Here is a 14,488-nt window from a genome sequence, read left to right on the forward strand (position 1 = left end):
TATGTCCTTTAGTGCATTGGTCTTCAACTGGTGGGTCAAGACCTACTAATGGGTCACAGACCGATGTAAAGTAGGTCGCAGCAGCAGCACTGCCACCATACCAATACCTGGTAAAAAATTAAGAAATCAATCCCCAAATGCATGTTTGGGTAACTTAAAACTGGGCCCAACCTGGAAACGGTTGAAGACTACTGCTTTAGTGGATATTCCATCGGAAGTCATTGGTCCTGAGTCCAGTAAGATGGACCTTGTGATTGGTTAGAAGGTTCTGACTAGATGAAAATGAAAGGACAGATACAGCACTGCTTAGAGATGACTGAGTGTGAAGCGACTCTGGCTGGAGTTTGTCAAGAGGCTGAAGAGACTGGAGTTGGACACAGCAGCTAGAAGCAGCAGCCAGAGGAAGAATCTGGCGCAGGGCCAAGAGCTTAGCGTTCCTGGTGGCAGGAGGCAGCTGTTCAAGAAGAAACAGCCAGGACACCAAAGCTGAAATCACCGAAGTTAAAAGCTGAGAAGGTCTGAGGGGAGCAAACCTTCAGGAGAGATGAAGCCAGATTGCCAGTTCGTGGCAGTTGCGTCCAAGGAGCAGCTGGTCCCTGTTCAGAAAGAAGTCTTCAGCAAAGTCCGTAAGTTAACTAGGGGTGAAGAGAATCCTGATCAGAGGGAAGACTCTAGCAGAAGCCCTCTGTATAGTTTGTGAGTTAACTGAGGGAGAAGAGATTAAAGGCAACTGGCTCTTGGTTTAGATTAGGGAACAGGAGCAGGGGCTAAATAGCCATCTCTTTAAAGTAACTGTATCCCTTAGAAGTGAATGTAATATCTTAAACCAAATAACAAAGCATTATTTTACATTTAACTTGCAAGTAATCCTATTATGTTGCAAACAATTTTAATTAATATAAATTGGTTTGACTTACAAATACGACTGTTCATCTCATGCTAAACTGTGAGTGTGTGTGTGTGAAAAGATGAATAAAGGAATTATTTGGAACTAAATGGTGGCAGCTAAAATATAAAAGGGATAAGAAAATCAGGTCTCTTTGATACCTTGTATGTGGCATGGAATCCTACAGGTTATAATAAAAAGGTGGGATATTTCACCTAGAGATAAAAAGGAAGGATGGCTGGACCATGGGCCATCATATAGTGGGGGCAGAACAGTGGGGTAGAAAGCAAGGTCTCCACAGAGGTGGGATAAATAAAATCCCTGGGGGCATTGAACCTTCCCCTCCCCCCCCCCATAGCAGTGGTAGCAGTACGGTGTAAATGTAATGTGTATGTGTATATTGCAGTTGTGTAAATGTAGGTTTCGCACTGCCTTTATTAACAAGGGAAATAATTAATCTTAACTATACAAATGAAACATCCTTACAAAGAATACCTTAGAACGATTGTTTTTTAAAAAAAATCACTTGCAGGTTTTTACCGTCTCACATGTATTAAACAAAGTGACAACGTGTAAAGAACCTCATTTTATACTCAAACACACATCCACACATCATTTATCTGGGCAAGTACAAACTGGAAACACAGCCCCTCCCAGACTGGCAGGTAGCCTTTAGTATTTTTTCATTTCATTCATGTTTCTTACATTTCTGGCTGCCTGGTTTGCCATTATAGCCAGGCATGACAGCATGTCATATATTAATTTATGTATTATTAAATTTATATCCTGCCCTTCCTTTCAAAGGGAGCCCATGGAAGCAAACAACAGCGATAAACCTCTAAAAAAAACTTTTAAAAAATCTTAAAAACAAAACACTTTGAGAACATCTTTAGAACAATTACAAATGCTTTTTAGATACCGTTCTCTGTTCCTGGCATTCTTCTCTGCTTTCTGAAGACCAGAGGCCTAACTCAGTTGCTCACATAGGTTCCTATCAATACCACTGCCTCCCACTGTCCCTGGCATCACAAGTGCCTGATGGTTATGGTGCTTGTTCCTCTCTCCCACTCAGACAAATGCCACACCCTGTTGGCTCCTCCTGCTGGTCAGTTATCGCTTGCCAAAAAATAGGATGTGCACATCACACACACAAAAAAAGAGGACCAAAGGGAATGCCAATTTGCATAAAATTTGTATATGGTACTTTATATGCATAGATGCAAATTACTATAATTACTATAATTAAATAGAAATAAATGCATCTCACCACAATGGAGAAGACACTGGGTGGCTGTGTGTCTGCCCAGTTTGCCAACCACATCCTGCTAACTGTTGATAGGCAACTTCAAGGATCTTACTCTCCCTTTTAATGGTTCCTCATCTTTAAACCAACTTGGACTGGGCAGCCCTCAAATAGCAGAGACCTTCAAATAGAGGACTGTCTGGCAGCTGTTCAAAATAAATGCCTGTCCTCTGTAAGGTAGTATGCATGACCATCCTACTTGCCCTATGAAATGCTGGGAGGAACTGGGAACTCTAGGACTCTAGTTCTTGAGGGTTATTCACAAAGATGGAACAGCAGTGGGGGGAGGGGAGTTCTGCAATGGCAGAATGCACACTTGTGGGGCCACTACCAACTCAGAATTCCCCCAACCTCGCTGCTACCTTCCCTCACCCCCACCCCTATGAGTGCAGTACTGTCACCACTGCTAGGATGCCACTGCCTCTCCTCCCCCTTCACAAGCCACCAATGCAAAGCCAGCCACAGTCTTCTGTATTGCTGTATCTTAGCACACATTAACTACCAGGCAAACTTCCCCACATCTGATTTACCATGTAATAAGTTGGTCATCTTTATTAGAACAATATTTAACACCTTTTATTAATGAACTACATACAAAACTACTACAAAAAAGGCATATAAATAATCAAAACCTTTAGTTCTCAAACTATCACAATCCTTTTATGGTGCAACTGTCTGTGGATATTTCTACAGTTGTTGCCAGTCACTAATACGGCAAGGTGCTTGAGTGGAAAGTTGCCATGAAACACATGTCACTCTTAGATGAAACTGTTTTTCTGGATCCATTTTAATCTGATTTCTGGCTTGGTATTCACACAGAAACTGCTGCATTAGCACTGATAGATGACCTATGCCAGGAAAACGCATGGCGGAGTGTGATCCTGCTCATTCTCTTTGACCTTTCTGTTTTGTTTTGTTTTTAATACCATCAACCATGGCATCCTTATGGATAGGTTGTCTTGGTTGGGAGCTGGAACACAGCATTTCATTTGTTCTGCTTTTACTTGGATGGCCCATTAGAGACTACTGCTTGGTCCCATGGCCCTATGGGATCATGCCAGGTCTCACTTTATCTCCCATAGTTTTTAAACATTAAAGTTAGGTCTGCTGGAAATTTGGGGACAGTATGTCCTGATGACTCCCAAATGCACTTCTTCTTTTCATTAGAGTCAGATAAGATAGTGGAGGTGCTGAATCAGTACTTGGAAGCAGTACTCCACTGGATGAGAGCCAATAAACAAGAAGCCCTATGCTAGCAAGCTTTGGTGTGTTTGATTGGAAAGGTGGTGTCCAGCCTGTTCTGGATGAGCTTTTAATCTCCTTAAGGATACAGTTCACAGTTTAGGAGGTACTGAAGTTCAAGGTTCTGGTTTTAGTATACTAATCCCCATACAGCTTGGGACCAGGATACCTGAAAGGTTGTCTTACCCTTTATATACCCAGCTGAGCATTGTGCTTTGCAGGTGAGGGCCTCCTGCAGATACCTTCTTACCAGGAGCTCCATTCTGCACAGCATAGGATATCAGTATTAATAAAAATACTGATAGTTCAAACATTGTCACAGGATGTCCAAGTCACATTCATTTCATGTGGTGCCTTTTGCCAGCTATGTCTGATACAGCTCCTTCTGAATTACCCATGCAAATTACCCATGCACTAGTAACCTCTGAACTTGACTACTGCAACTTGAAACTACCCTTGAAGACTTCTCAGAAACTTCAGTTAGTATATAAAACACAATCTCTAGGGACCAACTGGAACCAGATATAGGTACAGATCAGCCATGCTGCCAGCCTATTCCAAGGCACAATTCCAAGTGTTCCTTATTACTACCTATTAAGCCCAAATCAGCTTGTGACTTGGCTGCTGAAGGACCACCTTCTACATAAGCCAACATGACCCTGAGCTCTCCATTCTTCATCTGGGCTCCCTTCCAGGTCCTACTGTCATCCGGGTTTAGGTAGGTGGAATTAGAGGAAGGACCTTTGCAGTTGTGGTGCCCCTTATATGGTATATCCTCCTCAAGGAAGCTCATCTGGTGCCAGCCTCATTTTCCATTTAGCCCTAGGCAAGGATTTTTACTTACTTATTGATTTATTTGCCCGGGCAATTCAGCAGATTTTGTAACTGTTTTTAGTAATTTTGATTTTAGTGTTTCATCCTTTGTTTGCCGCCCTAGGCTCCTTCTGGGAGGAAGGGCAGGATACAAGTTTAACAAATAAATAATAAATAAATAACAGATTTTAGCTTCTTTTTGCATGTCTTTGCAGGAAGTTATTGGGATTCTGTTTGCTCTTTCTGTGCTTTTGTTGTTGTTTAGGTTTTATGCTTTTTATTGACATGCAGTTACCTGGATTTTTTCAGGGCAGCCTAAAACAAACAAATTGCTGGTGGTGTTTACGCAGGGACTGCATGGCTGTCTTTCAGGGGTGCTGTAGTTGCATCCTGCATTGCAGATCCTGCACTGAGCAAAGGGATGGACTAGATGGCTTCCAAGTTCCCACCTAGAATCCAACAAACAAGCAAGCAAGCAAACAAACAAATAAAACACACTACTGCCCTAGACCTCCAAACCTGAATAAAGTGCCACACACAGACCCTTGCACCCATGCTTGGGCCTCTTTGTAGCCAGGACAGAGCTTAACATTCTGGAGTGCTCTTTATGAGTGAACAGCATATTTTTGGTGTGCAGAAGCATTCCAGTGTAAATGCTCAACTGTCAGCTAGTTGGAAATTTGCCACTTGAAGAGAAATGGCTCATCATGGCCAGTGGTGTCAGGTTAACATTTTCAAGCTGGACAATGTACAAATGATGTTCTTGGAATGGAAATGGAAATAGATTAAAGTGATCTTACTGTGGTGCAAAATCCAAACTGGCATCCAGCTGGCCACTGGAAAAGAGAAGGCTGCTGCTGTGGGAATACGTTTAACTGCTGAAATATTTTGTTTTGGAGATAAGGATTAACAATAGGCATAGGGGGAGGAGAGTTCTTTAACACAAACCATATTATCCAATCTTGTAGTCTTTTCAATGAATAGCAGTATATCCCTGTCTTTAGATGAAGTAAGAGCAGCTCATTGTAACTTGGAAGAGGAAACATTTGAAGCCGTATATTGCAGAATTTTCTTTCAGAATGACAATGGTCATCTGTGGTAAATGTGTGTATTGGTCAACATTCCTACGAAAGAAAGAAAACCAGAGGAAAAGAAATTATAAAGGCCACAGGAATCAGCAGTACTATTTCCAAGTAAATGTGAGACAGTCTTTGCCAACCTGGTGCTCTCCAGATGTTTTGGACTACAACTTACGTGTAAGAAGGCTGGTATAAGACCAGCTGCCTCAACAGTCACCCACAGAGCCAACTCTGCCTACATTCACTCCTCTAAAGAAGCATTGTTACTGACTTTATTGGGAGTATCTCCACTCTGTGTGAGTCGGTTATGGCTACCTAAGTGGTGACATAAATACATTCTAGATGTATTCAGGGATGCTATTTTTTTTTAAATCACCTCTTACTGATTTGAGAACAGATACAGAGTCAAGTAAACCAACTAAGTGCCGTGACTAGATTTGTTAAAAAAATGAGGCAGCATGTCCTGTAGGGCTTTTCCTGCATGTTCAAGGTTTGAAACTATATTCTCATCATTGAAACACCTCCAGAAACCTCAAGACTATGAAGAAAATCCATCAGATAGGACTTCTAGTAGGGCACAGATGTGCATAGCGAACGCGTATAGAACCTTTATATTAATGTATGTTTGTATTTATATTTATTATTATATTTATATTCTACCTTTCCTCCATGGTTCTCACGTTCCCATGTTATCATCACAACAACCTTGTGAGGTAGGTTAGGCTAAGAGACACTGACTGGCCCAAAGTTACCCAGTGAGCTTTATAGCTAAGTGGGGATTTGAACCCTGGTCTCCCAGGCCCTAGTCCAGCACTCTTACCACCACACCATACTGCTCCACCTCAACAGAACAGGATGCTATTGGTAGTGGTGAACAATTGTACAGTTCTAGCTGCCCTCTAAAGAGCCTGATGTCATGTGGAAGCAGACAGATATAGAACTGATTCACATGTGCATGTTCATAATTTGAATTCCCTACATACAGATTGCCCACTTGATGACTGGCAGGTGATTGTGAAAAGCATTGTGTTTAGGGTTATGTGAAATGTTATGAAAGCTCTATGTGTGATCTTAAACCTGGGCTGGCCCAATAACACATTCAAGTCATCACTGGATGTTGCAGTCATCCAGTGATGAACATGCAAGTGTGAATGAGGCTACAGGAAAGGGCAGAAGAATATACTTTGGTAGAGGTCCTGAATTAGGTATTTGCTGTTGAAAAATGCTTGATATCACACATATATAATAAAAAAAATCCTTAGCTTCTTATTAGAGAAAAGTCAGATCTGAGCACTGTGTCATTGTGTACTTCAGATCGTATGGATTGCGTCACACAAGAAAATGGCACTTTGGTACTTAAACATAAGAGCCCTGGTGGACTTGATTATAAGTCCATCTAGTTCCATGCCGTTTCCCAAAATGGGCAGCTAAATGTTCCAGGAAGCCCACAAAGAAAGCACTAAAACAACCACCCTCCCAAATTGAATAGTTATCAATTAGTATTTTGATATATACTACCTCTGAATCTGGAGGTTCCATTAAGCTTTTATGGCTTAATAGCTATTGATAGGCCTTATCCTCCATGAATTTCCCTAATCCTTTTTAAAGCATCAAAGTCAGTGACTATCACCACATCTTGTGCCAGTGAATTCCATAAATGAATTATGTGCTGTGTGAAGTATTTCCTTTTATCTGTCCTATTTCCATTCAATTGTATTCAAGGTCTAACGTCGTAAGAGAGAAGAAAAAAATGTTCCTCCACAGCATGCATGTTTATAAACCTCTACCATGTTGCCCCAAATGCTTTAGGCTTTCTTCATGGGGAGGTGTTCTGACCCCTTGTTCATTTTAGTTCCCTTTTCTGCACTAGTGAACAATCAGAGTGAATAGTGAACCTCCAGTCTGTAATTCCACTCCAATCACTCAAGGTCATACTGTATACCACAAAGAGTTCAATATTTGTTTGGAATGGGGCATTTTAATGTTGCCACATAGGTTGCCAGACAACAGCAAACACAGAAACTTGCTATTGCTGCGTCCAGCCGGAGGTGTGCTGTCCATTGGACAGGCACTATGAGAGGTCTGGAATGTGGGTAACCTGTCCAAATGGGAGTCACTGTGCTCCAAGGTGTCACCACCCCTCCCACAAATAAAGGATGTGTTGACTACCACAAGCATGCTGTGTATGCTTTTGCAAAAGCATAGAAATGCCCCTCGTCACTCTGGAAGAGTGTAGGGCACTCAGATTTGTTAACACTTGTAATGCACAGGCTTAAAAATGAACAAAGGAAAAGATTAAGGGGGCTTGATAAAACAAATACCTTTTCTGGCTGGTACTCTATCTCTGAAACTCCCCTAGCAGCCTATCGAGTGCCTCACATAATAAAAGCTTCAATTTTGGTACTAATCCCTATTTATTCTGTCCTGTTATATCAAGATTGAAAACAATGCAATTTACTTATAGCCCAATGCACTTCAGTTGCATTTCCCCCTCTGGCCTCATCCCATCTTGCTCAGAATAGGGAATATAGGCAGTGAGTGATGTGGAGTCAGAGCAAACATGATGGCTGAGATGTCTTGCATATGTCTGGGTTTGTAGTATCACACTATCAGAAGCCCCTCCCCGCCGGCACAATATCCATATTGTCAAAGGATCTTAACTGAGAGTGAGAGCGGAAAGTACTCTGTGTATGTGTTTAAGAAAAAGGATAGAAGGCAGATGTGTGCAATGGACAGTTAAATCCTCGGCCTAGTTAAACTGTAAGATTTGGATTTAAACTAGTTAACTTAAGACCCAGTGAAGGCAGTGGAACTAAATCAGCTGAATTAAATTCAAGTATTCCCATTTAACTACTTTGTAGATATTCTTCAGAGCACAGCCACAGCCTGTCTGGAGCCCCTGATAGGGAAAAGGTTCATGCTTTGCCCCTTGGGCTGAATTCCTTTAAAATTGCCCAGAACACAGGAACTATCTCAGATATATCAAAAGCCTGATTAGCAAGGCTCTGATGATACCTGATTTCAGCTATGATGTAAAGAGTATTAGGGAAGTCTGCCTCCTTATGACTCTGTGAACAGGGTTGTCACATTTTCCTTGTTCTCACTCCAGCACTTTAAATATCAGTCTGATGTACATAAATGAAGCAGGTAACATTTTTTTCCAAGCCCTCTTGCTATGAACAGGACAGCAGCTGTTACATTCACAGGAAGGAAGGAAGGAAGGAAGGAAGAAGGAAGGAAGGGGAAGGATGGATGCAGGCAAAAGGGAGTAGGGTGAGAAGGTGTTGAGCCCTAGAATATGGCTTAATGGCTACAGATTTAAATGTCCTATGTTAGGAAATTAAGACTGAAGTGTCTGATCAGAATTGGTGTCTTGCATTTACACAACACTCACTAGACACCAACGACCTTCATAATTCTACTGGAATAACATCCATATGGAAGACATGCAAAGCACCATAAAGAACTACACAGCATATTGACTATGAATAAGGTCACCTCTTCCCAAGATATCCATGATAATAAACATAGTACACACAAGCACACACATTTATAAATGGATAAAAAGTATTTTAGATCAGTACCTTAGTGAATCCATGGATCCCAGAAAATAGAGCAAGTGAGACAGTATCTGTTTTTTTGAATGAGCTTTCAAAATGTGGGAACCAAGCTTTTGAATTACACAGAACCCCGCTCCGCACCCGGGACTTACCGGGTCGCGGGGCACAGTTTGCGGCCCGGAGTGAATCCGGAGCCTCCATTGAAGGAGAGGGCAAGCGCGCCGGACTGGTGTGACATCGTCACGGCGTGCTGCCAGGGTGGGCGGGGCGACCGAGCCTATTTAGGCTCGCGCCGGCTGCCCCCTCTCCCTTCATAATTCGTGGCACCCGCCCTACCCTCCCTCTACTGCAGTGTGATTCATTTGGTCGCCTCCGGGGCCGAATAGGAATTTTTGGCCTGCCTGCGTTTTAGCCGGTGGGTTTCTTTCGCCTATTCCATACTGTAGTTAGTAGGGAGGGCATTCAGGGTTAGCCCGGGTGTTCTTGTGGTTATTAGGTTGATTTGGCTGTTTGAATTTAATACTTTAAAGGTCGCTTTATCAAGGAAGTGCGGGAAAGGTTAAAGGTGAAGGGCAGCTAGGTGACACCTTTAGGCACCTTTGGAGGTGACAGGTGGTTCCGGAGGCCTGCAGCTCCGGGTTATACGGCCCGAGGGCAGGATACGGGTCGCCTCTGGGGCCAACAGGTCTCATCCACTTAGAGTTTCAGGGCACCGGGGCGCGGTGATGCAGGTTGGCCTCCCTACGCACAATTGGAGTGTGGTCGGGGCAAGGGGTTGACAGATTGGCATCCCTTTGCCCGGCAGGGGTTTGGGTCACCCGATAGCTGCAAGCAGGCTTTGCCTGACTCATCAGTTGAATCCCGCACTTACGTTCCCCTTTGCAGGTTCATTATCATAATATGAATTTGGTTTAATAAAGTGGCCCATTATTTAACCCATCATATTGTGTCTGCGTCTTATTTCACCCCTGGGCCGCAATCGTTCCTTTGCCTTAGGTTTGTGGGGATTGTATAGTTAGGCTCATATTTTCCTATCTAAACCTTTGCATCACTTTTGGGAAACAGGTTGAATTAGATAATTTCTATCTGTAAAAAGTTCAAAGCACAGACCCTCCGTTTAGTCTCCTGATTTTCATCTCTTTTTTTTCATTTTTGATAGCATTTTAGGTTCATTCGCTGCCAATTTTGTTTCACTCTGAAGCATCAATAACCAAGGTGCTCTGAAAGTGGTACATATCCTTGAACATAAAGCTGAAATAGAAATATAATTTTCAAAACCTCTGCATTTGAAGGTTTTATGGAGTACAGGTGCTCTTTTCATTATGTTGTTCCAACAGCCAATTCTCTGAGCCTCTTTGCGGTTCTTTTATCTTTTCGCTTTTATTTTGTTCAGATCTATTTTATTAACAGGTAAGTCACCAAATGCCAAACCATGGTTTGACATTATATCTGAACCTACACTGTCTTATCAGCTGTTGTTTGTGAGGGGCTGCCAAACCAGGATATCAGTTCATGGGTTGAAGCTGGTTTGCCAGCCACAGTTTGTGCTAAGTGTGGTTTGTGATACGTCTCAGTTCACAAACAGTTGACATAGTAAATGCCACTGCTCTGCTTGAAGAGCCTGCTGCAGCAAAGAGAAGGGAGAGATCTTATAAAGCTAAGTGCTGAAATGGAAGGTGGACAAGCAGCCCCAGCAGCAGATGGCATGGCAAGACGACAGCATTTCCCTGTCCTCCTGACGGCTGCTGCTTACCAGGAAGGAGAGAGGGAGGGAAGAGGCTGCAAAGAGGCCTTCTTCAACCAACTCACTGCCCTAGAGGATGCAAGCACAATTTTTCCACAAGTGCAATGGGACTTTCCTCCCTCTCCTTCCCCTGTGAGCCCCCGTCCTCACCAAATCTGCTGCAAAGGATCAGAAGAACAGCACACAATGGAAGGAGAGGGAAGATTGTTTTGTCAGACAAGTAGAAATGCTTGCCCTCATGGAAATGATCTCCTTCGTACTACATTGAATGCAGCCCTCTGGCAGGAGTGCCAGGTTGGCTCTGCTGGTGCATTTGCACTGCATCAACCTTCCCGCTGCCCACCCATACCCTCCTTCCTAGTAAGCAGCAGTGACTCAACTGTCAGGAGATCAGGTGGGCAAAGCCATCACACAACACCATCTGCTACTGAGCAGCACCAAACCATTGCTAGCCTGTTATACATATGGAAGCTCGGTCAGCAATGAAACTAGAAACAGTGCTTTGCCAGCATTCTGCAAAGGACTCTGGTTTCTTTAATTTATGTTTGCATGCAAAACAAGAAAAACAGATTATTTTATTTCATTTTAGCCCTGATTCCACCTGCAGCGTGAGGTAGTAGTCACTCATAATGCCAGTGGCAAAGGAGTACAAATCCACTAAATATTTGTGAGGAATGGGAATTCATCGAATGCAATTAAGAAATCACCAGTGAGATAAAGCAGAGATTTCATGACCATCAGTCAGTGCCGCAGAAAGAGCAGTGTATGAAAACATTTTCAATTCCATACGTTGTGGCTGTTATCAGGAGGGGCAGTGCCGTAAAAGAGTATCATCAGCACTCACCCACCAGACCATCTGGAAGAGGGGAGCTTGCATTAGGACTGTGCTGCTTGGCCCCAGAACTATTCCTGTGTGAGCAGGCTCCTCTGCAGAAACCAGTTCCAAGCAGCAGTGCAGATTCTTGCCACTGTAGTGTGGGTAAATGTCTGTGTTGGACACTTGGTGCTTAGGATTATGGGAAATGTAGAACAGAAGAACGTTATTTAATTAGCAGGATGCTCAACAAGTATATCCCCTTTACCCTACTTTATTTTGCTTTACCATGTAGCCTGCAAATAGAGAAGAATTCCATTCCTAAATACTGAGTTCATGTTATTTATTTATTTATTTATTTATTATCAATACCAAAAGTTGTTACCAAAGTTGAAGTAGGCATGGTCCTATAAATAGATTACTATCAGCACTCAATTGTAGTAGGACTGGGGTCACATTTCTGGCCCTGGCCCATCAGTGCCCAACTTTCATGTGTTGCACGCGTACGTCTGAAAAGGGAATCCGCAACAGCAGCTGCTGCGCATATCAGCCGGCTCTGCACAATCAGGACATTTGATTGTGTGGGTGTCCCAATCGTGCAGTCATGTGCAATTTCCTATGTGAATGGTTTCCTTTTCACAACTCAGGGCTTAACATGTGAAGGTTGGGATGCTGACATTACAGCAGAATGGGGCCTGCCCCAATGTGCCCCACTGCAACATGAGTAAAAGTGAGGAATAGGACTTCAGTGAATGCACTATCTGGGGAAGGCATGGCTTTTCCCCAGCTATATTACACTGTGCTTGTGATGTCCTTGCAACCCAAGCTCCACTTGGACTGTGCACAACAAATGGGGGGGGGAGCACATCTGGAAAGTTCATAACAACAATTACAAGTATCATTGGTGTTGTTTGTATAGCCCCATAAGTGTAAATGGAGTAGTCACTATTTCTCCTTCATTCTCTCTTCAGTGCTGTAAGAAACCACTTTACACTTCCTTTTTAGTGTGCCAGCCTTTTGTGGCCACCTCTCATTGGTGAGATTGACAGGTGTACACTTCAGTTATTCACATAAATGGTGCAGCTGGACATGAATCAAGTTCAGTGGAGAGCTCTTAACATTTCTGATGAGCTCTTTGTTCTCCTTTCCTAGAATGTCTCCTTCCTTGAGATGCTATTTTGCCTAAGGAGCAGCAGAATCTGCCCCTCTCCTTGCACTGTGCTATTCTATAAAAGAGAAAGAAAGAAAGAAAGAAAGAAAGAAAGAAAGAAAGAAAGAAAGAAAGAAAGAAAGAAAGAAAGAAAGAAAGAAAGAAAGAAAGAAAGAAAGAAAGAAAGAAAGAAAGAAAGACTTGCATTTATTTGTTTTTTACAGCATGTCTCTCATTAGTGAGTCCATAAAATGATTATCATCATCTTGCTGGGACCTAGCATGCATCATATTATATTGTGGTGTTATGCAGGACTTTCCTCTGTCAGTAGATCTCTCAATACAGCTTGACCACTAATCATCCAGCCACTCTAAAAAGCAATAGTTGGCTACAACTATAGATACAAATGTTCAAAATAGCACAGTGCCTTAGTACAACCAATGCCTCTTTATATCAGCTTTGGAGGGCTTTATTCTTTTTCAGTTGACAATACTGCCACTGAACTGCAAATATGTATTTTGTTGCCTGCTATAATGTGCGATCTTGAGCCAGTAAGATCAGTCTCTGTGTGTGTGTTTAATATTTCTCCATAATCCATGGAACTGTCTCAGGTTGTCATTGGAGCAGGACATACCGTTGATTTGGTCTTTGCTCCAAGTGGGGAGAGGGGTGGTCTGGAAATGGGGGGCCTCTATGACTCCATTGTCATGGTGACCACCTCCTGGTGAAATTTGGACTCACTGCAAATTATCCCCCTCTGCATGGGTGGGGAACAAATTAAGATGGTCTGCCCCTGGAGACTTAGGAATCCTCATGGATTCCTGAATGCTCTGGGGGTCTTTCCAGTGGATAAAGAAGATGATCCTGGTTGAGGCTCTTGTCTCACTGTAGAATATTGAGATGACAAGGGCTATTGACACAGTCTCTCCTGAGTGCCCTCTCCAGTGCTATGGAGCTTGCAATGCCCCCTGGTACTCTAGGGAGCTGCATGCAATGGAGCAGGCTAGCTGATGGCCAGAGCGCCAATCGCGTAGAACGCGCTCCACGGCCAACCGAACACTGGTTAGAGAACATAGTCGCACCTACCATGTGGCAATGAATGCAGCAAAGAAGGCTTACTTCTTGGCCTTTATTGCATCCTCAAGTAATTGTCCAGAGGAGCTCTTTCAGGTTGTCCAGAATCTGGTCTCTCCAGTTGGTGGGGATGGGCCTCTGGAGGCAACGGAAGCCTGCTGTGACCATTTGGCTCATCATTTTGAGGATAAACTTGCTCAACTCGACAGCAATTTAGATGCTACTGTTATGGCTACAGTTCCAGCTAAGGTGTCCAATGCTACATATTCTCTGACTATGTAGGATCGATTTCAGTTTATAAAGCCTGATGACATGGACAGGGTGCTTACAAGGATGCGTCCAAATACCTGCCCTCTCAATCTCTGCCCATCATGGCTATTGAAATTGAGCATAGGAGGGCTATCTGGGTGAGTCCAGAGAGAGGTAAATGCCTCTTTGATTGAGGGAGTGGTGCCTGCTGCCTTAAAAGGTGTCGTTGTGCAGCCACTACTGAAAAAAACAGCCCTGGACCCAATGGATTGTAACAACCACCACCCTTTTGCAAATACTCCCTTCCTGAGACAGATGGTTGAGAGTGTTGTGGTGTAACAGCCGCAGACATTCCTGGATGAGAGTGATTATCTGGATCCATTCCAGTCTGGGTTCAGGCCTGGGTTTGGGACTGCATCAGCCTCGCTTTCCCTGATGGATGACATTTATAGAGAAAAGGACAGAGGGAGTGCTCCTCTGCTCCTCCTGCTCAGTCTCTCAGCAGCTTTTGATACCATTTCCATGGTATCCTTCTTGACCAGCTCTGCCGGACCGGCATTGATGCCACTGTGCT

At 43.3% G+C, this 14,488-nt stretch overlaps 1 long non-coding RNA gene across 1 annotated transcript in view; it reads left to right on the top strand.

The window, feature by feature from the left end:
* Positions 1-364: 364 nt before the first annotated feature.
* LOC133384237 (uncharacterized) overlaps positions 365-14,488 on the top strand; it is a 51,288-nt gene continuing 37,164 nt past the window's right edge. Inside the window, exon 1 of the long non-coding RNA XR_009762463.1 lies at positions 365-626. This is a non-coding gene — a long non-coding RNA (uncharacterized LOC133384237). The remainder of the gene's footprint in view (positions 627-14,488) is intronic.

This window comes from Rhineura floridana, chromosome 4 (assembly GCF_030035675.1).
Source record: "Rhineura floridana isolate rRhiFlo1 chromosome 4, rRhiFlo1.hap2, whole genome shotgun sequence".
Lineage (NCBI taxonomy): Eukaryota > Metazoa > Chordata > Lepidosauria > Squamata > Rhineuridae > Rhineura > Rhineura floridana.